Raw genomic sequence first — 24,149 nt, forward strand, 5'->3', positions numbered from 1 at the left:
CCCTGTGACACTACTGCAGAATGAGAAATAGGGTAGGCATAACTTTTCTGAGGTAACTTCCTTCTGAACTTTCTAAAATTGAACTGTGTTCCGTAATCTCTCTCTTAGCATGATGGCTTTCTGAAACTGTTAGAAAAGAATGCAATTTTTTTGTGTGTTTGTCTGTTTTGATAATGACAGCTCTTTTGAATGCCTCAGTTACCTGTTTTCTGTTACATGGTGACCAAACTGTTCCTGGGAAAAATCTAGAGATTTGGATGCAGGAAACATAGAACATCCCACTGATGTCACTATTTTTGTTCTCAGTTTTAATCCATGCTCACAACACTGCTTCTGCATGTCCCAGACAAGATTTGGATCTTGCTGGATTAGGTCTTTACAGATACACAGTATCTGTCAGTACACTCTTTGTGGTCTGAGTAGTCAGGAAAAACTGATGGAAATGAGGGAAAACTGATTTAACTATCTTTAAGACAGGACTAGGAGCAGAAGCTACTATCATGTCACCTGAATTTTATGTGGCATCCTTAGCTGATGAGGCACCTTAGTGCATCTGAACTGTTCACATATTAAGGTGATGTGTTCCATCTCCTAAAGAGCCTGATGGGTCTTGTTTTAAATTAAACGAGTATGATTTTATATGAAGATTATAATGGTATTATTTTAAGGAGAGGAAAATGTGTTGAGAGAGGAAAGCATAGCTTCTTTTTCCTCATTCTTAATCTCAGAGTGGGTGAGCTGCATATAGTATTGCGCAGACCTTTGGCAACACAGTTTAGAATATGATACCAATAAGTGCTATTTTGGCTGTATACTTTTGAAACAAGCTATTCAATGATGATCATATACATCCATATTTTTGAGCTCATGAAGCCACTTACGTAAATTCCACCCAGGAGCTACATACTGCTTAATAGCTGAATTAATTTCTATTCTCAATTTTAGTAGTGCTTTATTTTTATACTACTTCTCAAAAGCAGCATGCCAGCAAAACTTCTCAAAGAAAAAGCACAAGGAGTGCGGTCTTTAAAATAGTTACCTTTGAAAGCAATAGCTGATCATCATTTATTGGAACTGTCAAGTGAGGTCCTGCTCTGACTGTTGCTGCCGCTGTCACTCAGTCTTTATAAAGTGACTAATTTTTAGGCATTGCAGTACCTGTCTGAACTTTCTGAACCTGAGCCTATTACACCATGGTATTCTTTGCAGTGCTGAATATGCTTCACAGCCTTTCCATAACTTGTGAAATATATGGGTATCTATATAAGGATTCTCTAGCCAAGTATTAAAGCAAAGCAGTTTTATTGTAAGTAGAAAATGAAAAATAAACCACAGTTTTTACCTTAACTGCATTTCCATAGTGAAAACATAGATTGAAAGGTCTTCTGGTTTCATTCTGAAATTGTCTGAAGTTTTTGTTATCTGTCTTGAAAATAAAGCCACTTCATTAGGGCTGAAGGTTATTAATACATGTGAGGGGGCTGAATTAAAGCTAATAGACATATTTTATTCTTGTGTTACTCTGCTTCTGAGTGCTTGATTTTGCAGGCTTAGTACTCTTTAAATGTAGGAGGCTGATGGTGATACATGCAAGATGAGCAGCCTATGTTTCTTAAATCTCTGTCCTTTTCCCTAGATCCAGAGGTGTTGTATATATTTCAGTTGATATTTTCTTCATCATTTATCAAAAAGTAATATTCCAATTCCAACACTTTATCTATATTTGCATTGGTGAAACAGCAACAGGAAGATACTTGGGCCTAAAGTAGACGTTTTAACAAGAAAATTTAGTTGGCGCCATATTGCTGTGTGGTACAATTGCAAATCAAACAGAGCCTGCAGAAATAATTTATGCTTCGGGTGAAAAAATGCTGCCCTGAATCCTGAAGCTGGCTCTTGTAAATAAAAGTGTACTTATTATAAGACCAAAATGAGAAAATAATTCCAGCACAGTGCTGAAAGCCCATGTGTGTGTGTGAGACTTGCCGAGAGTTGTGCACTTTGGGAAGGACTGAAGGAAACACTCTGAGCTTGCCAAAGCACTCCTCATGTGTTGTTGCTTGACAACCTCACCAGTGACAGGCATAGCTTCTTGTTTTGGCAGCTCTGCCCACCTGTTGTAACTGGTCTGCATACTGCTAAGGTCATGACTTCCAGAGTTAGACAGCTTATGGCTGAGGAAAAGCCTTGAGAAAACTAAATGAGTGATAGTATTCTTATGAATTAGAGCTTGGTTAGTGATATAGCTAGCAAAAAAAGGCAAGCTGATTCTGAAGCTTGAAAGAAAGTAATGTGTTCTGGAGATTATGGTTTGTGTCATGTGTGATGAGTTAGTGAAGGAAAGAGCTAGGTGCTATACAGACTCCTCTGAGGACTCTCACAATTTATGACTACTGTTAATCCAAAGGGACTTGAAAAAATCTGTGTAGCCTTAAAGGCATGGCAATAGTTTATCTTAGAAAGTATAACACGTGCTATGAATTGCCTCATTCCTTAAATATACTGATGGTCTTGAACAGCTTTCTGGAGAAAGGGACATGAGCATCTAGCTGAAGATACTTTCTTATGCTGTTTGAAACTTCAAGAAAAACTCTGCAATGCCTTAGTTTCAGTATGGACATGAAAGAAAATGTTACTTAATCATATATGGAATACTGATCCACTGTCTTCTGAAATACCATGACATTTAATGCCTGTCACAAAAATCATGGTGATGCTTAGATTTTTTAGCCTTGCAAGTGCAAACATGATCAATAAGATACCCCCTGCAAGAGGCGATACTTAAAAGTATGATTATTTAATACTGGTAATGAAGCAGTGTCTGACTTTGGTCCCATATTGATGCAGTGGTATCAAGGTCACTTCAGTTGGCTTATTACAAAACAGGTCTAAATAAGACCTTCTGTGACTACTGATTACTTTAAACTGGGGAAGTTATTATTGAAACTAGGCAAACTCTTCATACCCAATGTTGTGAGAAAGAACAATGAGATGGAGATAATGCTAATGGCAATAAATTAGAATCAGATAAAAGAAAATACAGCTTTATGAAGCACATCGTAAAAATGAGAAATTTATTGCCTGGTGATAATCAGGTCAAATACTGTTTCTGGAATAAAAAAAAAAAAATAAAACCACCACAGAAAGATTTTATAAGTGCTAATAATATATTGTGTGAGCTAAAACAAGGATAACAATCTCCTTCTTCATGCTGGCTAAGGGCAGAATTGCACTTCTCATGCATGGTGCTAAAGAACGGAAAACTGTCCTATGCGATTTGTCCTCCATTTACTGACTTGTTAGTGACATTTATAGACAAAAAAAAAAGTTGTCCTTTTGCTGGCTAATTGTTCCATTGCTATGTTTTTAAAAGATGGTAGTTATAACCCCCATAATTCTGTGCGACATACTTGTGAAGAATATGTATGTGCAGGTCCAGTACTACAAGCAAGGAACTTGCCTGTACTACCTTCACTGTCCTAGGTGTCTGGTAGGACTGCCCATGAGGAGAAGTGAACGAAGAAGCTGGGACATTTATTCTGAGGAGTAATTCTGGAAACAATTTGGTTACACTGCAGATAGCCAGACTTCTGTCCCACTCACCTGCTGAACTGTGGCACTCATCTCTCTGAGAGAGCAGAAAGTTGACTGCAAGGTGACTACTAGTGTCATGGGAATGTAGACTTCTAAGCTCCCTCCCCTTATACAGCTTTTCTAGTGCAGGCATCGTTCTCCTACACTTGAACCACTTGTGTTGACAACCACCCTTGTTCCTTCATCTATAAATAACCCCAACAATCTAGGTGTTGCAACATGGAAGTTAATCCTCTCTTTTTTCAGAGTTATGCTCATTCATGATCTAAGAATAGTTTGGGTTTGAAGGAACCATTAAACATCACCTAGTCCACTCTCCTGCATTAAGCAGGAACATCTTCAATTCAGGTTCCTCAGAGCACTGTCCAACCTGACTTTGTATGTTTCCTGGGATGGAGAATCTACCACCTCTCTGGGCAGCCTGTTCCAGTGTTTCACCACCCTCACTGTAAAAAAAATCTCTTTTATATCTAGTCTAAATTTCCACTCTTTTAGTTTAAAGCCATTAACCTTTGTCCTACCATTACAGGTCCTTGTAAAAAGTCTGTCTTCATCTTTTTTATAAGCCCTCTTTCATACTGAAAAGCAGCAATAAGCTCTCCCTAGAGCCTTCTTTTCTCCAAGCTACATAACCCCAACTTTCTCATCCTGTCTTCATAGAAAAAGCACTCCCGCCCTCTGATCATCTTCATGGCCTCCTCTGTACTTGCTGTAACAGGTCCATGTCTTTCCTGTGCTGAAGACCCCAGAGCTGGATGCAGTACTCTGGGTGGAGTCTCACAAGAGCAGAATAGAGGGGTAGAATCACCCCCCTTAACCTGTTGGCCATGCTTCTTGTGATGCAGCCCAGGATACAGCTGGCATTCTGGGTTGTGAGCGCACACTGCTGGGTCATGTCCAGCTACCCTCCACCAGCAGCCCCAAGTCCTTCTGCACAGGGCTGCTCTCAATCCCTTCATCCCTCAGCCTATATTGATAGACCTATATGTCCCAACCCATATGCAGGAACTTGCATTTGGCCTTGTTGAAACTCATGAGGTTCACATGGGCCCACTTCTCAAGCTTGTCCATGTCCCTGTGGGTGGCATCCTGTCCCTCAGGCATGTCAACCATACCAGTGAGCTTGGTATTGTCTGTAGATTTGCTGAAGGTGCAATGTATAGTGTCTAATTCTGTGGTGACTGTCTGAGAAATGTGAATTTTTGTGTCACCAGCTAGCGGAAAGGGACTTAGTCACTTCCTTTTCTTCTTCCAGCTCTTTTTCACTGTACAGGTGCCCTGTACTGAGCTCTGTCCACTGGGTGACAGAAATTTAGACTGGGTGTGAGTAACAACCCAGTGAGGCTGGTTGGTAGGAACTGAACCAGGATCACTGTTGCATCCTGATCCATACTGATCTCATCCCATGACAGAAGATTGCCTTGTGGTTGCAAAAATAAAATCAGCTTCCAGTCTGACTGGCAGAACCAGAACAGCCCTCTCTGGACTGGTGTTTGAACACACATCAGGTGCATGCCAATTTCTAGGTAGCTTTGCTTCTACAGCTTTAAAACAGAGCAATATTTTCTTCTGCCTACAAACATAATGTGGATGATGCTAAGGCAGAACACATTCTTATCCATGCCCCCATTTTACACTGGTTTGAGCTGAAGTTCTGTTAAAAAACAACCCAAAGATCTTCAGGCTGACCTGATCTGTTCATGCAGTCCTCAGTGGACAAAAGCACAGAGAGAAATAGAGTGGCCTGCATGACTTACATTTGATCTTGACTCTCTGGCTGGAGCAATGAGATATTCATTTGTAGCACAGGCCTGAGCCCACCTTATGGATCATCAATGAAACATGTTGCATGTTCCTGCAAACAGGAACAACCCAAGCTGTTCATACATCCTCAGACTGGATCCAAGGGTTGGCATGCTAGTGCAAGGTTTTTCAGATGCAGGCAGAGGCAGAATTAAGACTCAGCGCCAAAGCTAGCGGTAAAATTAAATATTAAGAAGCCAGCAAATGTGAATTTTAGCTCTGTCTGTAGGATCATAGTACTACCAAATTGGCTAAACTGTCAGGCAGTCTTACAAATGATGGCCAAATTACTGAGCAGGACTGAGAGATAGCTCTATGGCTTAGAAGTATAAAGTTAACGTAAAACTGAGCTATGCTTTTGGTCTATATATAATCACGATATGCTTTGATACCCTGTCCTGAAATTAGCTTTTTAAAATTTAGATTAAAGCTTTAAAGCATATCTCATAAGGTTCACTTTCATATGCACATTTATGACTTTTTTTCTTACAATTAATATTTAATACCAGAACTGTCAGTGAAGCTTTTTTTCTTTCCTGTTTTTCCTAGCAGCATGTTTCATCATGATACACAGGCTTTCTATATATGCATAAGGCTGTCAATGAAGTGAATTTTTTTATAGTGAGGATGATGAACCACTGGAACAGGTTGCCCAGAAAGGTGGTAGTTGCACCATCCCTGGAAACACTCAGGGTCAGGTTGGAGAGGGCTCTATGCACCCTGATCCAGCTGAAGATATCCCTTCTCAGTGCAGGCGGCACTGGACTAGATGGCTTTTAAAGCTCCCTTCAAACCCAAACTATTCTATGTTTCTATGAACAGAAAGAATTTTCCATCACTTGAGTATTAGCAAGCCTCTATGTAGCTCTGGTGGAGTCTTTGGAAAAGTAGAAGTGCCGTGTTACTTACATATAATTCAGTACCTATTTCTAAATACGAAAGTAACCTGTATTTCTTAACTTTATTTTCATGTCAGCCACCTGTCAAGAATTCTTTAAAAGCTATTTTTCACAATAAGATATTCCCCCCTATATTTTTTCTGCTAATGTATAACAGTGAAGTAGAACAAGTAATGGGTTTCCTATCTCTGTGTAATCTGGCCTGTGAGTGTTACATATATGTTACATACATATATGCGATAGTAATTTGGTTAATGATTCAGGTTTACTCTGCCCTCATATTTGAGTATGCAGTAGTATTGCAGTTGCCCCAAGCACGTGGAGATCAGCATGAATACATTCAGAAAAAAAATAGACCACCAGAGTAGCAATAGTGAAAAGGGTATATAATAGTATTTATGTCCCAAATCCCTAGAGTTTTATTGGCCACATCTGAGTAGCAAGCAATGAGATACTGAAATGCTTAAACCTCCCTTCTCTTTCATGAGACAGAGAAAAAATTACATCTAGAAAATTCTTCAAGTAGGTCTTTTTTGAAGCTCTTTGGTTCCTTTTTATCTACAGAATATTTTTAAAGTTATCTTCTTCCAATCAAATGCTACTTTAATTAATTTATTTATTTAGTAATGGGAGTCAAGACTATTTTTGTTATGAAAACATGCAGAGTAGCTTCAAACATTTCTACAGTTGTTCTTAGTTGACACATGTTTAGGAAATGCCTCCAGCAAAATACTGATTTTCATGTTACTTACTTACTCTCTCCTTTGGTTAGAAGAAAACAGTATACACTTGCTGAGTTTCATGTGACAAATAAAATAAAAGCTTCTTTTCAAAAGGGAATTGTTGTCCCAAAGTTACTTTTCATCCTTTATTGCAGTTTAGTGAGAATGAAATAATATGCTTCAGGTCATGGGAGCAAGGAGAAAATGTGATGACAGAGTAACAGCAGTGTTTGCGGTAAAGCTGTTTAGCACCTCATCTCAGGGTACAACATCCTTGTCTTATAAAAAAAAAACAGAGGGAGCAACTGCATGGAAGGAAGATAAAACATGTCCATGGAAAATTGAAACAAGCATTATATCTTGGCAGGGTTTCTTTCTTTGCCTTTTATTGGTGGATAATCTTTCAATTACTACAACATACTTCTTTCTCCAGCTGTGGCTAGCCTTGGTTTGGCTTGATTATAATTAATACATGGGTTGAACATTTCTGTGCTGAAGTGTAAGTACTTACACTCAGATACTTTCTTCAGTCAACCTTATGAGTCTATTATTAGGGCAGTGAAATTTCTTTGTCTGTAAATGCAAGTTTTATCTACATGATTTTTCCCTAGATAGAAAACTAATGTGTTGTCTGTATCTTTATCTCATTTGAAGCTGTATTTATAATATTCATAATAAATCTATCTTTCTTTCCATGTCAGTTTCTGATTGTTCTCTTGATTTCAGCTACTGCTGTGTTGTTGGCATGTGATTTTAAAATTAAGTACCATCTTCAGTTTCTTCACCAGAGACACTAGCAGAAGATATGGTCAGGAGAGGAAGGAGTAGGGGGGAAAGAGGAGAAAAGGATGCTTGTTTATACAGTGGTAAAATCAGCTGAGTGTGAAGAATTTGCTGTTATATTCCACTCATAAAAGCTGCAGGCAGCATTTAGCTTCAGAACTGAATTCCTGTAAAGCTGACACTCTCACATCTTAAATTAATGCATTAATTCAAGGCCAGATAGGGTGACCTGATGGCCAAATTAGACCTGCTGATTTAATTTGTATTTCATTGCTCCTGCAGACCAATAGAAGTGGATCAATCCTGTTGCCTTTAGGCTTTCCTCGCTTGGAACCTTGTGTGCATGGGATGTGAGTGTTATCCTACAACATCAGTTCCAGGAGAGATTTCTCACTTGATTTCAAAGCAAGTTCAAACTCTACTTCAGGCTAATTGAGATATGTGTCAAACTAGAGCCATTCTGACAATCTTTTGCAGGTTGCCACTTTTCTCATGTCCTGTATTCAGTAAGTCCTGGTCCATGGGCTCCATGTCTTGGAAAAACTTTTAACATTTATTATCAAGATGCTGCCTTAAAGCTTACTGCAATCTGATGCCATTAAAGGGTTGGATCCTCCTGTCATTCAGCTCTGTGGGAAGTGTGATATTTCCTCATTTCACACTAAGCTTAGTCATTCCTCAGACAGACAGGGAAAAGAGACATATGTTTAGCTCTGGGTACCTGAGATAGCAGCCAGGGCCTCTCAGAGTCAGGGGGACAGACAGACTCAGCCTCTGATGCTCTCAGACCAGCTAAATCATCTGTATGAGCTGAGTTCCCACAGAATTAGTGGGCTGTGTATACCACGCAGAATTCTGCTATCTGAACGTCCTCACCCCTAGATGTTCTCTCTTGGCAGAAGTTGGGCAGTGTGGCTGGAACCAAGCTCCATGTGATGAGTGGCAGTCTTTGAATTAACCTCTTACTAAATGTCCTCTCCTAACAGATGGAATGAAATGTAGGTGGTTAAGGCAAGTTTTAAAAGAGGTTTGTTTCAGTTTCGAAGGTGGGTACAAATAGCATAATTGATGCCCATTGTCTGCAGGAAGCTGTGACTGAATGCTGAGGTGAAGCACTTGCAAAAGAAATGAACCAAAGCCTCTTGAAGCCATGTGAGAATCACAGTACCCAGTGTAGCTGGCAGATACAGCTGTCTCCAAGGAGACAAAGACTTGTTCAGAGACAAAGCCATTACAGAATATTGGATGTAAATACCCTAGGTGCCTGCAAAATATTTATGATTGCCACTCTATGCGTCAAGATTGAAAATGTGCAGGTATGGAGAATGTTACAAGGCTTTTAAGTTATAGGTAGTATTGCCATTCACAATGGAGGACATAGTTTTGAGAATCACACCTGGTTTAGGGTTGCCATTCACAATAAAGGGACATAGCTTTGAGAATCTCACACCTATCTTAGAGATTCGACTGCTAGTTTCCTGTCCAGTCTCATAATATTACTCAGCTTTAAATCCCATCTGAGATTTTTCAGAGAAAACTCCTAAAAATTATTTTTCTTGAGTCATAACTAATTAAAAGTGTTATCGTGATTAACTGCACTCTAACAGTATCCTGAACAGTGCACCCAAATAAAATCTGACACCTTTTGTCTGTTCAGGTAAAAGCAGTGATTAGTATAAATAGCAAGTATTGTGCTTCACTACATCTTGCTAGTAGTGTGAAGATAGCAGGAAAATAAGAGCAGAGGCCTCATGTAGTATAGTCTTACAAAAGACATAAGAATGGCTGTAGTTTGTCCAAACCAATGTCTGAGCAGGACTGCTGGTCTGTTTATCAGTGTCCAGCTGCAGCGCCCAGGAAGGATTATGGAAACAGGCAAACATGCAGTTATCCTGCTTCTCCATGTTTGCAGTCAAAAAAAGAAAACATCAGTTCAACAAAAAGGATGGGGAATTAAAATAAACCTTTTGAAGGTACCTTTTCCATTTGCCTTGTAAAAATCAGAATTAATTTTTGTTAGCTGCTACTACTACTTTAAAGACTAGCAGATGCAGAATACATAATTTTCCGTAAAAAGGATGAGAATACCTGTAGTCTTTATATAAATTCAAAGCAGGAGTAATGCTATACAGCTCTGAAAGATAGAAATATTTTATAATAACAATACTGCTGCTTAGGGAATATGGCCTTTAACCAATTTGCTGCATATCTCTTCTGCTGTTGTGGCACCCTACTGGTTTACTGATCAAATAACACCGTTAGCACACTATGTTAAAAGTCACCATTGCCAGAGCTCCCATGAAAATGTAGCAACTTATGAAACTAAAGACCAAAGTAATATTTTAACAGGTACTGTTTAGGTTTATGTGCTGTCAGCTCGCATTGTTGATTACAGCAGGGCTCTGGTTGCTTCTGTAGCTGGCTGTTTTTTCTATTTTTACATTCACAAACAGTCCAATCTTTTTCTGCTCCTGCCCAGTACAAGTTAATTGTGTGTTAATGAGTTTGTGGTGGCTGGGGATATGCACCAGATGGCATAGTCTGCCTAACATTTTACACATGGAGTTTCCATGGATTAAATGACTTTAAATGTCATCAGCTTTTTAACTGTAAAATAAATCTGACTCCCTGGGTGTGTAGTTCCTGGGTGTTACCACACGTGTTAGTGAAGACATCTCACATGAGGTCTTTAAACAATCATCAGCTGGCTCCAAGAGCAGAAAAGTCACTCAGACTGTGCTGTTTGTACCAGTCAAGAGTCTTACCATTTACACATCTGTGGATCCAGTCATGCCTACAAATGTGCTTGGTTACTTTACATCCAGGTTGCTCCCACCATTCTAATTTACACAGCACATGATTCTCTCAGATTTGTCCTGGACTTCAGATACTTACAAGGGTCAGATGTCCAATCTGTGATTTTATGTTTTTAAACTTACTCTTCCTTTTCTCCCCAAGGTTTTGAAGCCAGTGGGACTTCATTTTTGATTTTTTTGGAATACCTAATAAATGCGTATGCAACAAGATACATTAGATTGTGATTCAACTCTGTGGGAAAATAGTATAACTTACCCAAAAATCATAAACTGGGAAAATGATGGGAACGTCTACAATTTTAATATGACTAATGAGCCTCTAGGAACCATTTCAAAAGAGGAGAGGGGGAGGAAAAAATGAGATTAGCTTGGTTTAGTTCTACCAGATTCTCCCTTATGCAAGTTAGAAGGATTGACAGCAGATGTTCCAGCTTGTTCTCGTGATCACACGGCTAGAAAGAAAAGCTTAGGCTGCACTGCTTCCATCACACTATGTGAACACTTGGGTCTTTTTTAGAGGGTGACTGCAAAGGCAGACCTTGAGAAGCCTGGTGGAATCCACCCTGAGAAAAAGATGTCTGCAGAAATAACAAACACCTCTCTCTTATCTTGGGCTTGGCCCCTGGCAAGTTTCAGGTGTTGCTGAGATCCATCTGATCCATAGCTCTTGCAGTAGATATGTAGACAGCTGGGAACTGCTGGAGCTCGGCCAAGCAAGTTTCATGTTTCTGATTTTAGGAAGAGGGCAATTTAAATCCAGAATCAGTGCTGGGCATTCACTGTTGCATGATGTCTCATATTATAAGCTCATAAGTGGCATTAAACCTGTGCAAGCAGCTTGATGTGTCATTAAATGTTTCTGATGCAAAAATATTTTTTGAGGTCTCCAATAAAGAGACCAGCTTTTTGGGTTCTTTTCTCCAGCAACTCCATAATGCCCTAGTTCAGAATCTTTTTGGAGCCTCCAGCTTTCTTTTACAACCACATAATTTCACAAATTATGTTTGGTTGCTTAGGGAGTAAAGGAGTATTTAGTCAGATCTATATCTATTTTTCTTCATTATCAAAAGTACTTTTACCGAAGATTAGTGTTTAAAGTGCTAAAAGGGATTTTTTTTTTATTTTTTTTTTAAGACTTACATTTTCTAGTGAAAATACTTCTGCTGCTGCCTGTAATACTGTGTTGCTGTGTGTAATAAAGTCAGCCTCTGTGGTGTTTAATTACGAAAAACAGTGCTAGAATGCAAAATAGACTATGTGCATCACATTACTTGGGATTCTCAGTCACGGTAAGCCAGTTATCTCAAAGCTGGCAGCCAAACAGGCAGACACCTGTGCTTTCACCTGGTCTGCAGAAAATACAGATGCAGAAAAACGGTACAGGTTTTGTGGTTAGTGGCATCCAGACTCTAGCAGAAATAGCCACTCCTATGAGCTACTCGCAGGCGGGGTTGGTCTGATCTTCAAGGACCATGAGCATCAGCAGAAACATTTAACCAGTGTATAAAATCCCTGCAACTTTTAATTGCTCATCTGCTTCCAATTTAGTGTTAAAATAAACCCTGAAAATGTGTCCCCTCCCTTCTAAAGAACTAGAAGCACCTGAAAATGTCACTGGATCTCTAGCATGGTGGGACCAGCCAACAGAGCTAGTGAGAAAGAAAGTTGCATGTGTTATCATTTGGAGATCTTGCAGCTTGGGGAGGAGGCTCTAGGGACACTCATGACTGCTGCTGTCCTCAGTGGCTGTGAAAGCAGGCAGGCTATTATCTGTCAGGGACTCTGTGTGCTGATGCCAGCCCTAGGTGTCCCTGCCACTGTTGCATCCAGCTATCAGTTCTATTTTGTTTGTGAGAGCATTTGCCAAAAGAAGCCTTGTGCCTTAGAAGGTCTTATCCCTTTGGGATGTAGTTGGATCCTGTTGCTGTGTCTCAGCCAGAGTGGCTGTGTACTTTCCTGATGTATCTGTCTGAGCTGTAATCACTGTAATTCAGTGATTACTGCAACTATTTAATCTACTTAGAATCTACTTAGAAAGTACAGAAGGAAAGTTTAAGAAGAAAAGTTATTTCTTCTCAGAAGATTTCTAAATGTGCTTTTTTTTAACCTCTGTTTTTCTGCCATATGAAAAAATGAGGAAGGAGAAGAGAGTCTCGCTCAGGCTGTGATAAAGTATTTGTTTCCTCACACCACAGCATTGATTAAGCTGGAGGCAGGAAAGTATATTCTTTTCACACTGCTGTTCCAAATCAATGCCACCTGCCAGAGGAATCTAACCTGATAGATCCTTTAATGCTGTAAAATGCCGGTGCTGTATTGACTCTATAGCTTTTCTGTTGGAACATCATTACCATGGCGAATGTTCTTCTTTCCAAAACTTTTTCAGCAGTGGTAATGGCAGAGGCTTTACTATATTGTGAAGCCAGAAAGGCTCAAGTAGAATTTGTCAGACTTAGTGTAATGAGGATTCAGACCAAAATGTGTAGCTGTGTAACACAGGCTATAATGTGATAAGTGACGGACAGGGATGTCTTGGCCTTCACTGAACACCGTGAGCACTGTGAGCACTGCTTAACTTCAAACTGTGTGTGAAAGCACTGTCAAGCAAAGTAAAAGTTTGTTTTGACCTCTGTTAGGTTTGCTTTTAAGTTTGATGCAGTAGGGGGAAGTAGAAGCAGATCTTTCAAAACTCATTATACTTAAATCCTTGTCATGACTTAACCCCAGCTGGAAACTTAAATACGAAGCAGCCACTTGCTCACTTCTCCTCCTTATTCCAGTGGGACAGGGAGGAGAATCAGAGGAAAAAGCAAGGAAGAGGAATAAAGACCAGTAAACACAAGCGATGCACAATACAATTGCTCACCACCCACCAACAAATATCCAGCCTAACCTAAGCAGCAATGTGGGCCTTCCTGGTGACTTCCTCCAGTTTATATACTGGGCATGATGTGCTGTGGTATGGAATAGCCCTTTTGCCAGGTCTGGTGTCCTGTCCCTGCTCCCTCCCTGCTCCTTGTGTTCCTTGTCACTGGCAGAGCATGAGATACTGAAAAGTCCTTGATTTAGAGTAAGTGCTACGTAGCAACAACCAACACACTGGGGTGTTATCAGCATTATCCTCATATTAAATCCAAACTATGGAACTCTACCAGCTACTAGGAAGAAAATTAATTACACTAGCTGAAACCAGGACACTCCTGAACATGGATATGAAAGTTTGAGATTTTTTTCTTGTTCCCTGTCTGCAAGAATTGAGCTTGGATTATTGTATTATTTTATCCTGGAGCTGAAAAAGTCCAATTGTTATGTAGACTATATTCTTATCCAAATAAAGGTGTTTATGAAGACCTGTCTTTTTAAAGCACTCACCTGACATAACTCCTCAGCTCTGCTGACAATCCTCAGTAAAATTCATACTGATCATAGAACTAAATGATTGTTCTGGTTTGAGGTTTTTCCTGATTAATACAATTATTAGAAAGTGGTTTTTCACCTGGGACTGGAGAAATTGGATCAAAACACTTGCAAAACTTTCTTAGACAGAACAGTGGAGATTTTTTTTTTTTCCTGAAATTATACATAGAATCACAGAATGATTTGGGTTAGAAAGGACCTTAAGATCATAGAGTTCCAGCTGCTCTGCATTGGCAGGGACACCTCACCATAGACCATGTCACCCAAATGCAAAACTTTTTGAAAATATTTTTAAGGTGATATATATTTAAAAAAAGAATATTACACTAGGGTTGAGTATTTAGGAAATATAAATTTTCATCAAAATAACTCTTCTCTTGCATTTTCTTGACCTGTTCATCTCCACTGTCTAGAAAAACCAAATAGAAATGAAATGCCCTATTCAAAAATACAAAGCATGACAGAGGATGTTCTGAAAATCGCTTTTACTCTAAAAAGCTACATGATAATGTTAAAAAAGCAAAGGAAGTATTCCAGTAAGCTATAGGACAAATACAGAGATTACAGAGAGCTTTTAAAGAGCAAGAAGATACTGGAGATTAAGGTCCTGTAATACCCAGCTCTTAGTAAAGCCTATTCAGAGACTGATAGAGCTGGGTGTTGCTGGAAAATCACTGCTTGTTGCTCTCCTTGGGTTTTCTCTACATCAGTGCACATTTCCTGAGCACATGAGGTCTGCATCCTGTACCCTGACCTCCAAGAGAGCAGGGTCTCCATCTCCTGCATTGTTGTCTGACCCAGGTTTAAAAAAAATCCATGATGGTAATAACAGCATCTGGGACTTCAGTGTGTTCAGGTGCTAGGATCTGCTCTCCCTCTGTTGATGTCATCTTAGAAAATGGTCAAGCTGAAAAAGCAGCTCCTAAAGTCTTGGGCTGTTTGGAAATGCAAGTGCTGGTGCTCCTGGAGCAGTTTTCCTTTATCAGTTCCAGATCACAGGAAATTTCCAAAGCTTTGCTTGTTCAGACCAAAAGCAGAATCTGAGCTTCAAATTTCCTCTGAGCCAGGGATACATGGTTGCAGACAAATCTGCTTAAAATCCTGTACCTTTGAAAGGAAGACTGTTTTCTTTGCAAACAATTTTTGCTTATTACTCTGTGCCCCAAAGGTATTTCTGCCACTGCAAAATGTTCACACAAACACGATAACATTTCCCCTCATTTTGCACAGAATTGAATTATCAAGAAAAGTTCAGTGCAAGGAAGAGTCTAACACTGTGTCTGTAAATCCAGTCTTCTCTCATTTCCTCCATCCTACCTTACTTTAGGCTATAGTGCAATTGATCCAATACTTTATCTTGGGCCTTAAGTCTATGTGTGTGGATTTTTTAAACCTAAACCAATCTCACATTTGTCCTTGAGTGTACTCCTTTGCAGTTTAGATGCGCTCCGATCATTTGGACCATGCTGCAAAACTGCGTCATGGAGCAAAATTTCCATTCTACAGATGGAATAGTCTCCTTGGCTTCTGCTAAATGTTTAATAAAATACTGCCTAATATTTCTTCTACCACATACTATTCTTAGTATAATTTTTCTAGGGTAACATCTTCTCACTTGAAGCCATTTTCTTGATATGGAAAACAGAAAAGACTGATCTGAATGCCTGTATTGGGTATCCTCATGGATCATGGATCTTCCAGATACACCCTATCTTGGCAGGAAAGCTGTACTTTTCTGAAACCATACCAGTCCACTCCAGTGCCTGCTGCAGTCAAAAAGGGTGGATGAGTACAACTGGTGGCAGCAGGCAGCACTTCTCTTCATTGGGATCAAGAAATAGGTGTTTTGTCCAGGGCTCAGTGTGTGTAGCTGATAACCTACATAATCTGGAGGGATAAACTCTGTGCAGAGAGATGAAGTAGTCTGTTTGCACTGGTACATTTCATCAAATTGATAAATTGCAGTCACACAGCCTGGCTTTACAGGAGATGCCTCTCACATTTTCAGGCTATTTTTCATTCTTACACAGGAACTACGAAACTCACAGTCTTTGCATCTGTGACATTCCCTGGTAGAGGGAGGATCTAATGCATGAAATGTAGCTCTTTCACAGCAGTGTGTTATACTAAAATGCAACTGTGCACCAGCTGGAAAGCAATAGAAATGGGTTAGCTGCTGAGAGAGAGCTGCAGACAGAAGTCTGGAGTGAAAATGAGGATGGAGACCAAAGAAATTGCAGTTGTTGGCTCTAACCAATGCTGATGCTAACAGGGCTGGTATTGCAGCCATGTTACCAAAAGGTGGAAGGAGGCCTGCAGCAGAAAAAACAGTGAAGATTAGGCTGCTGATGAAAAGCTTATATCCACACTGGTGAGAGTGGATAGCATAAAAAAACACTGATTTTGTGCCTAAATGTGGTGTTGAATTGATTTGAATCCAGCCCTGCTACATTTTTCCAATTTTGTCAAATTTCAAAGCTTCAGAAATAGATCAAATCACCAAGACATCATGAAACCAGTTTGAAGGCACTGGGATATTAAGAGGAAAAAAAACCCCACAAAGTTTAGAAATGCAAGATTTTAATAGTCTTTTTATGTCTGAAAGGCATAATCTAGTTGAGTTTTCCAATTACTTCATGATAAGCATAAGGACTAGAATTGTTTCATATTATCACAAAACAGAATGAAAGGCAGCCTGATTTGCAGAGACCTATTTAGACACGTTCAAAAAGTATTAAAGGCTAAAGTAATGCTACTTGAAAGGATGCCTTTGTAAGAAGACATTTGTGGAGAGAATATGAGCAACACATTGAAGAAACATCTTTTCATCACTTGTAAATTTTTAAGAGTTGAGCACAATAGCTTAGAATGTGTTCTGTGGTTGTGAAAATATATTGTCAGAAATCACTGACCCCTTAAAAAGTCAGCCTGCCCCTTTGTTCAGATTTAGCCAACTTTCATGAAGCCTACCACACACTGGAACTGCACCAAGTGTATTTCTTGTGATCCCACCTTGCTGCAACTTTCCCAGGTATTGTCATGGAGCTTCACATGTTCTTTCACCTGTTTATTTATAATTTGTATTAAATAATCCACTTTGCATTATCAGAATCACTATTAAAAATAAAACATTTGATTTAGCCTTTAGTATTCCAGATTGCTGGAATATCTTGGCTGCAAAAAAAGACTGAGAATTCACTGTTTTACAGGAGCAAAAAATCATTAATTGAAGGAAAACCAAACAAAAGCCCAAAAGTAAGCATGAAAATGTCACTTTTCTCCCAACACATGCTAACCAGAGCTTTTACATGTTTGCAAATGGTTTAAGATCTTAAACTTCCTATTCTGAATGGGAAACTGAAGTTAAGGACATGTTGATAGAGAGTTTAAATCATACATTTTGCCATAGGTAATACATTCAGATGAGCAAAGAGCGTGCAGGAAAGCCTATCCTGACTCTAATGTGAGTAAATCAATATCTGGTTATTAGCTGTTGCTTCTGTGAGTTCACATATATTATAAACTAGGATAGCAATGCTTGCCACAGGGGAAATCATGCATTTGTCCATCATGTCCATCCCACTAAATTTAGCAAAACTGAAACTGGAGTTGCCCATATGTGAAATAGGCTCAGTGAGAGCTTACCTCTTCCTGGAAACCTCCCAACATAAGAGAGGCAAAGAAAGAAAGTAAAAAACAGTCCATCTTTTCCAGGTATTCTATTGTGCTGTGTTTATCCTATCTTATTCTACCTTATTCTATTTTATTCTTATTTTATTTCATGTAATTTTCCCCTTCCCATGGGAAATCTATTTCTAATGCAGATTATTGGTTGCAGCTGTATTCTGTAAAGAACTTAAATAAATCTTCTTGTTTACTCACCCAGACTCTAGCTGCTGTATTGATTTTAATATGTTCTAGCCACCTAATTCTGTCCCACTTATTTTTCATAGCCACAAGGTCAGCCCTTGATATGTTGCTTCAGGGATTTCATCAGGAAGCCCCAGAAATTTTGCTTCTTAGAGGCATGGTATTATAACCAAACAAAAGCTGTTACTTCACAATGCCAAGCTGAACTAGTTCTCAAAACTCAGCTTCAGTCAGAGACAAACAATACAAAGTCATGGTGCAACCTCTGCATTCCACTCAGCAGGTTTCACATCTGGGGTTATAGTTTACAGGTTTCCCTGTGGCTTGGTTGTTTGAGCTCCACTTCTAAGTTTCTTGGGTTGACCTGAGTTTGGAAAAGGAGCATTATAAATAATTGCAGCCTTTAGTCATCAAAACACATGCTTGGACATGTATTTTCCAAAGCAGTATTTCCCAAAAGTCCATTGAATACATTGCTGTCCTGGTCACATTGTGAAGTAGAGATGAAATAGGAAAGCAAGCAGGACACACCTTCAGAAATGTAAGATTTTTTGTAAAATATTTTTTTTGGTAGAGAACCATTTTTTAACCAAGGTGTCTGGTGAAGACCAACATCCTCTCAGGCAGAGAAGGGCAGTCAGCAACCTGTACAGTTGGAGCACAATCATGAGCTACTGCCCACACATGGAAGCCTGTGGGCTCCTATGGCTGTCCTGCCTACAACACCGTATGTGGTAATCCTCATCATGACTGTGTACAGTAACTATGAATGTATTGTCATTTTGGAGATGGGTAGCATTTTTAGGTCTATTTAGATGTGGAAAGACCAAGTTCCAGTTTCAAGAAGTGAGGCAGAAACTTCAGAGTTGTGTTCCTTAGAAGTATTTTGCATCCATATAGTTGAATTAAGATTCTCTTTAAATTCAGATGGATTTTTTTATTGGACTTTACCCGATTGTCAGTTAGCTGGAGCATTAATTTGTCTTCTCAGGAAACAAGAACTTTAACTTCTTTTAGTACAAATAAAAACCTAACCCACTGTAAAAACCTCAGTGAGAAAAACAGTGAAAAAGACTTCTGGGTCACCACAGGGGAGGATGACATTTTATCAGATTTTGATCACCTTGTGCACGGCCAAGGTCACCTGATGTTATGCTTTTGTGAAGAAAATTGCTCTGGAGTGTTTTGCAACCCTCAACACTGGCAGCAGTATCTCCTCAGAGAATGGGCTTTTGCCATCTGCAAGATGGTAAGATAGCACAGCTGACTTGCAGTTAAGGCATGGTTAATGCGAGCTGTATAGCACTTGTGCTGCCTGAGATGCAGCAATGCTTTTTTTAAAGTGCATTCCTTCTGTTTGCATCATAGAAAAAGAGAATGGTTTGGGTTGGAAAGGATTTTAAGATCATCTAATTCCAAACCCCCTGCCACAGAGAGGGACACCTCACCATAGATCATGTCACCCAAGGCTCTGTCCAACCTGGAGTTGTTCTTGACTGATATACTGGGGACTGGTGACTTTTATGTAACTTGCATTTGATGTTAACTATATGACTAGGTAACGTGTTGTGGTTTAGCTTAACAGTTTTCACTCTAGCTATGGCTTTTGTACATGAGAATGCTTACACTTGCGCTTACCTTTCCTGCAGTGATGCTGCAGAGTCCTGAACCAGGACTCTCATAGTGCTGGGTGCCATGCAAATACAGGGAAAGAGAACTACTTCTGCTTCTAAGGAGATGATGTTCCTTCCTTATCCTAAGAGAGCCTAGGAAAACTACTGTGGTAAAAAAGCTGTAACTTCAGGATACAGGCTAAGTCTTTTTTTTTATTTTGATTCTCCCCGAAAGGTGTAAAATCTATTTCTGTCTGATTGGGAGACCTACAGCTTTATGTTCAGAAGAGAGCAAAAACCAAAACAAAATCTGTATTACAGTCCACATCCGGGAAATGTCATGTCTGACAAGGAGAAAACCACTCATTGCAAAATGCAATTCTTCAACTCAAACTTTTCAAGCAAATTGACACTGCTGGGTCCTTGCCATAGCTCCCCACTGCTCCAAGCCTTCTCATTTTTTAATCAGTTATGATGTCATACTGGAATCTTCTTGCCAAGTGGTTGATTCTTGGCAGATACAGTTATCAAATTTATATTGAAGAAAACCCATGGAAGAAAGAATCAGTCAAAGAAATGGGAAGGTTGCAGTTAGAGGGAAGAGGATGCCATGCATAGGGCAAAGAGGGGAGAAGTCACAGTACCTTCTCCTTCCTGCAATTCTTGGTTATCTCCTGCTCACAGAAACCAGAGCTGCTGATCTTAGCTGTTCTCACTACTGCCTTTTCCCTTCATTGGGACCTCAATCTGAACAGAGGAACAGGGCTTGGGGTGGCGAATTCCTATTACTCGTTCTCCTTCAGTAAGAAAGTCATCAGTGGTCCTTGCAATACAAACTGACCTTTAGGCATCTTCTTCAGGGAAATCCTTAGGGGTGTTAATACTATCCTTGGAATTAAGTTGTAAGTCACTTGGGTGAATTAGAACAAGCCTCTGAAATGGTATTGCTTAAGGCCTGGATATCCAGTGACAGTTATTTCACTGAGTGATTTGTGAACTCTTAGCCTGAATCCTCTATATGTGCTCTGTAAATACCACTCAGGTCAGCTGGCAAGTATCCTGAAAATAAAGGTCATGTTAGTAAGAGTGTGGCAAAGATGTCTAAACAGACAGAATCATCATAAATCTGAAACTTTTAGTTTTATATAACTGTTTTCCAGAAGCCTCATCCTATTCACTTGCTACTCAGTGACTATACTGATCCAATATAGCCTTTTGTTGGTAGTTTTCTATTTCACAGAAATACGAAATTTCTATTTATAAATAGAAATCAGTGCAATATCTTTGCTTTAGTAAAGAACAAATATAAACATCCTAGTCTGCTAAATATCCCACTTAAAACACTTAAACACTTAAAACACTTAAACACTTAAAACACTGTTCCTTATCACATTTATTTATATATCAATGAAGTAAGCATTACAAAAAGATTGTTGGTGCTGCTTTTATGCTGAGTCGAGTAATGAAAGAATTGGTCAAAATGAGAAATGGTAATATTACCAGCTAATTAGAGTGCCAGCCTTCTCGTCTGATTTTTTTTTTAATTAGTCTGAATAATGCAAAATATCATAAAGTGTTTAAGGAGACCATAACAGGTGGTATTCGTTATCCAGTCCTATTTAAAGAACGCATAACGTTTAAGACATGAAAAAAAAGAAAAATTGATATAGCGGGAACTTTACACAAAATATTGCTTTAGGAGTTTGACTGGTTTATATCTCCTTCTGGAAAATGTTAACTTCTTGCCTGGAAATACAGTATGGTAGCTCTTTCCTGCAAATGCAGAATAAAGAATATGGGTAACCACAAAGGAAGGATGGACGGTTTTGTAGTTGTCACCCCTGAGACCCAAAGACTGAGCCTAAATGCTAAACTCTTCTTGTGCTGTCTTGGGCAAAACACTCAAGCTCACATCTGTCATAACTTATGCATGCATCTAATTTTTATTTGTTAACACAGGAGTTATCTCATTAAATTCAATTTCTCTTTCTAGAAAACGCTCTTAGGAAACACTTTTACAAATTTTGGTAAAAATATTTTTTACAATTTAGGGGTCAATTTGTCAATAAAGGAGACTGAGAAATCTATGTTTTCAGTTTCTCTATGAAAGAAAATAAATTTTATCTCTTTTTTTTTTTTTTCTAAGAAAGCCCAGTATTTTCATTACCAAAGTCTGTCTTTTTTTTGTGTTATTTGGTAAAGGTCGAGTACATGGTTTTTGTCCTTTCAACATAAATTTTGTATTTCTTTATGGAAACTGTTTTAATGAAACTATTAATAGGTCAAGAAAGGCAGAATCTGCCAAAATGCTTTTGTTAAAAGCCTTAGATGAAGACATCATTTTAAAGAAGGTCCTCTGAAATGTCTGAAATCCGAAGAGTTATTAAGATAAAAGAGCCTGATGGCAAGCTCTGCTGCAATCTATGTACAGAAATAGCAGCTGCAGGAGAACCTGCTGGAAGTGGCTACCTCACACAGTTCTCCATGGGGAAGTTCTCTATTTGTGATGGTTTAGAGCAGGGGAGCAATGTTAGCTCTAAATTTATCTCTCTTTTAAGCAGGTTTTAATTCATGTTGTGAGAAAATAACAAAAAATCTCTTTGAAAAAGCAAAATAGTAAAAAATACTATTTGTTTTTCTAAATTCCATCCCAACTGTAAAAATATTAATGATTTGCTAATTTATTTTTATTTCTCTCCCTTTTCTTCACCTTGATATCACATCTTTTTGCATGCAATCTTCCACTGAAAGGCATTTTAATTGTATATTTGATTCCATTCAACTTGTGGTTCTAAAAGCTCTCAGTCATGTAGAACACTTTTTTGGAAATACCCCAATTGCAGAAGACAAATTTATTTGATTTCCAGGCTGAATGATAAAGTGAAAATATTTTGAGAACTAGATGGCACAATATATTGATTTGAAGGTCCTTTTTTGAGTGATGAGTGATTTCAGTGTCATTGCAATGAAGATCAAGTAAGATCGGAATGGGTTAAATTATCTTGTGGTCAAATGTTTTACAAATTTACATAATTAATTAAGATTATAATAAGACAGGACTGATTTTTAGAAGGAACAGTGCTGTATGTCACGCAAAGATTTCATGACTTTGTGTCATGAGAAAACAGCAGGGAAAAAGCCCAAATAGTCTTGTTCTGAAACTTGCTCCTACAAACTGCAGAAACCAGCAGATTTGATGTTCTTAGAGCTCAGCAAAGCATTTATTTCAGTTGACACTTTTAGTGTAGAATTGCATTTGGAGTGGCTCTGTCTCTCAAAATTCAGGGAAGATTCACACCACCAGAAAACTGACAAGAGTTTAAGCAACAAATACATGGAGGTGGGATGCTTCTTAGTCTCCTTCCTCCAGGAATATGTTTTTCTTCCCACACTTTGGACACATGTGGACAATGATCCTGCCCTTTCCATCTGGCTGCTTTGATCTTTTCCCATCTCTCTATCAGACGAGAACATGTCCTAGGCACTGTATGTCTGAATTCTTCTTCTTGTCTAGATCTTTCTGAAGTTTTCTGTTTATACCATCTTATGTCAGAAACAGGTGGGATTGTACCAACCACTAGATCATCAAATACTGCAAAGAGGCTTGCCACTCCAGTAAGTCACTGATTAAGAAAACAACAGGGAGGAAGAAAAAGAGGTTTAAATTCTGAAGAGGAAATTAGGCAAAACAGTTCCCCAAAACGACCTGTTGAACTGAATGGAGACTGTACTCATAGAAGGCAAAAATAAAACCACACTTTGATCTGAACAGAAATGCAACTTCTTATTTGACATTGTCTTCAGGGCAAAGTATGTTAATTCAGACATTTTGAAAGATATGGTTTTATTTCCTATGCAGCCTAATGCTGCCCCATGCTCAACATATTTCTTGCTACCTTTCCTTTCTAGGGTTCCTGCTTACGTTATCACCCAGAGCTTTGCTCTCTGTCACAGATGCATTTGGCAGTGTTAGTCTGGTTTTCCCCAGACTGTCTTAACAGCAGAATTTCTTAAGCATTAAAAACTAAACCCAGGCTCCATCTACCGCTGTGAGGCATCAGGAAAGAAACTCTGTGAAAATTCCTGTAAATCTGCATGAGACAAAAATTAAAGCATATGCATTTCTGTGTATGTATGTAAGCAAACACAGTGAAAGAGGCATGAAATTAAGAAGTCAATATTCAGGGTATAGTCTTGATTTCTAGTGAGTTGTAGATTATGCTATTGCAACAATACTGAACAATATGGTTTATTTAACCTTCTCTACCCCTATGCACAAGGAAAGGTATTTCTTCAATTACAGAAGGCTGGGAAGCGATAAGGTGACAAATGGGAAAAGACTCAAGTTTCCTGTTTGCAGTCTAGGCACACAAAACTGTAACCTTTCACACACAGAGAAATAATCATATGTTGATGCACATCTAACCAGCCAGTAATTGTGGTTTGTAGACATAATCTGATCACAATAATTGTGGATATTTGGATTGTAAATACATACCACAAGAAAAATGCATTAGGAAGCAATCAGAAAAACTGTGGTAGTATATTAGCATCTGCTGTACTCCTAGACTGTAAAGCTCTTGAAAACAGTGAAGAGAGAGAGACCATAATTTGTAACAGTAAGAAAGGCAG

Source organism: Melopsittacus undulatus, chromosome Z (genome assembly GCF_012275295.1).
Source record: "Melopsittacus undulatus isolate bMelUnd1 chromosome Z, bMelUnd1.mat.Z, whole genome shotgun sequence".
In the NCBI taxonomy this organism is placed as follows: Eukaryota; Metazoa; Chordata; class Aves; order Psittaciformes; family Psittaculidae; genus Melopsittacus; species Melopsittacus undulatus.